Genomic DNA, 2,142 nt, shown 5'->3' with positions numbered 1-2,142 from the left:
CCACGCAGCCCCGCCGGAGGGCCGCGGGCAGCCTCGGCAGAGAAAATTAAAAGAAAAAAAAAAAGAAAATCAAACCAGGAGCGCTTTAAAAGACACAGAGTAGCCCTCCCCCCACTCAGCTTCATTCCACACCCCATCCACCTCTCACACTCCCCCACCCCTTTTTTATTTTGGTCTCCAAACTTGAGCCTCATTAATTTCCAAAAAAAATTTCCCCCAATAAAAGGCAAACATGGAAAGAAAAACAAACTATTAGAAAATAGAGGAGGGAGGAAATGTTATTTAAAAGGTTAGCAGACCGCATCATTTTCCAATGATATTATATACTCCCAGCAGTATCCAAAATATATATGGGCCCTGGGCCAAGAATGTAAAAAAACTTTTTTTTGAAAAAACCCTTACTTAGACACAACATCTGGACCGGAGAGCGAACAAACCCCCCATTTATCACACTTAATCCTCCAATGAAGCAATCGACAGTTGACTTCTGTTTTGCTAATTTAGTTGCTTTCAAGCGCCGGCCCAGTCCAGACCGGGAATTAAGTGTCACTTGCGGAGGGCCTGCCCTGCCCCCGCCCGTCTTTGCTCCCTCCCGCGCCCAGGCTCTCGGATAGGGAAAAAAGGCCATTAATGAAGAAAGAAACTTTTTACGAATTCCCTTTACCCCCACCCACTCGGGTCAGTGAAAACCTCGACTGTGACCTAGCTCTGTCCCCTCGCCCAGTATCCGACACCCACTTCCTTGGTAGCCACGCCCTCACCCGCCAGCTGCCTCCCCCCAAGACTCGGTGGAGCAACGCATCAGCCGGCACAAACTCCTGCAGCTTCAGGAGGTCACCCAGCTCACCGCCTTCTCCGCGGGTTGGCTAGGTGCTGCCATCCTCGTACCTGGCACTGCCTGGTGGCCTGGCAGCTTGACTCTTAGGCCTGGAGAGGGCAGGGGAGGGTCGTGGTGCTTGGTGGTAGGTAGCGTCCATTCCCCCCGGAAGTGGATGAGAGGCAGCAGCTCCCAAGGTGGAGGCCCTTGGCCAGCAGTGTCCGGAGACAATGGGATCTTGTGAGATTGCAAGCGGGAGAGAGAATAAATCACCGAAAGTGTATCACTTGAGGATTAGTCAATAAATCCCTGGGACCCTGGCCCAGTGGGGCTGGTGCCAGAGGCAGAGCTGGCCCCAAGTGCAGACTTCCTTCCTCAGCAACCTTCCCTTCCCTTCCCAGAGGCCTCCTGGGTCTCTCTCTCCTCACCTCTCTCTGTCCATCTCCATGGCTCCTCTCCTAAACTTTGGAGACCAAGGCACAGCCTTTTGTCCTACCTCTACCTCTTGCTGGGAAAAGTTTTACAAAGGAGCGGACGTTTGAAGGTGTCCTCAGGCACCTGCAAGCAGAAGAGGCTGGAGAATGTGTCCCAACTCCAGCCTGCCTGCTCCTGTTCACTCTGATCCAGCCCACCCCCCAGTTCCCAGCTCCAAGCCCTGGCAGAGTCCACAGGAACAGCCTGCACTCCTAAAAGAGGCCCCCAGTACCCTGAACCCCAGGCCTCTGCAGACTCTCATGGTGGTCTGGCTGGGCCTCAAACTTCTTGAGGAGGGGCCCTGAGTTCTGGCCACAATCCAAATGCAGTCTCAAACCTCCTGAGTCCATCCCCCAGGCCCATGGAAGCCTCATATCTGGAGCACTCTCCATACTCACTCCAAAGGGCACTTACGAGTACTTAGTATATTCCAGGCAGTGTGCTAGACTCAGGACATTTGGAGACTAATAAAACTCTCTTCCTCCCCCTCCCGTGGGCCTAAGCCTCTACTGGGCTTTATTTTCTGTTCATATGGGGATACTATATTACCCAGCTATACTCTTTCCATAAACAGTCATTGAGCACCTACCATATGCCAGATACTGTTCTAGGCACTGGGGGTTCAGGGCTGAGCAAAGGTCATTTCTGCCCTCCAACTTGCCAGGGAAACAGACATGCCAACAATTAATTCCAAGACAAGGCCAAAAATCAGGGGCCATGGAAGGCATTTATAAAAGCCTCAGAGGAGGGACTGACTCACCTTGGCTGGGATAGAAGGAGGGGTGTGGGCTGGGTACAGTGGCTCACACCTGTAATCCCAACACTCTGGGAGGCCGAGGTGGGCAGATCAC

General features: G+C 52.7%; 1 long non-coding RNA gene across 1 annotated transcript in view; it reads right to left on the bottom strand.

Annotated features, from left to right (window-relative positions):
• The window catches only part of LOC105544283, a 23,442-nt gene extending 22,032 nt beyond the window's left edge, over window positions 1-1,410 (bottom strand). The window contains exons 1-2 of the long non-coding RNA XR_001006741.1: window positions 1,246-1,410; window positions 889-1,054 (exon numbers count right to left, since the gene is read on the bottom strand). This is a non-coding gene — a long non-coding RNA (uncharacterized LOC105544283). The remainder of the gene's footprint in view (window positions 1-888; window positions 1,055-1,245) is intronic.
• Between the last annotated feature and the right edge of the window lie 732 nt (window positions 1,411-2,142).

This window comes from Mandrillus leucophaeus, unplaced genomic scaffold (assembly GCF_000951045.1).
Source record: "Mandrillus leucophaeus isolate KB7577 unplaced genomic scaffold, Mleu.le_1.0 Scaffold3, whole genome shotgun sequence".
Classification (NCBI taxonomy): domain Eukaryota; kingdom Metazoa; phylum Chordata; class Mammalia; order Primates; family Cercopithecidae; genus Mandrillus; species Mandrillus leucophaeus.
The sequence above is the reverse complement of the archived record's forward strand: the minus strand, read 5'-3'. Positions and strand labels throughout refer to the sequence as shown.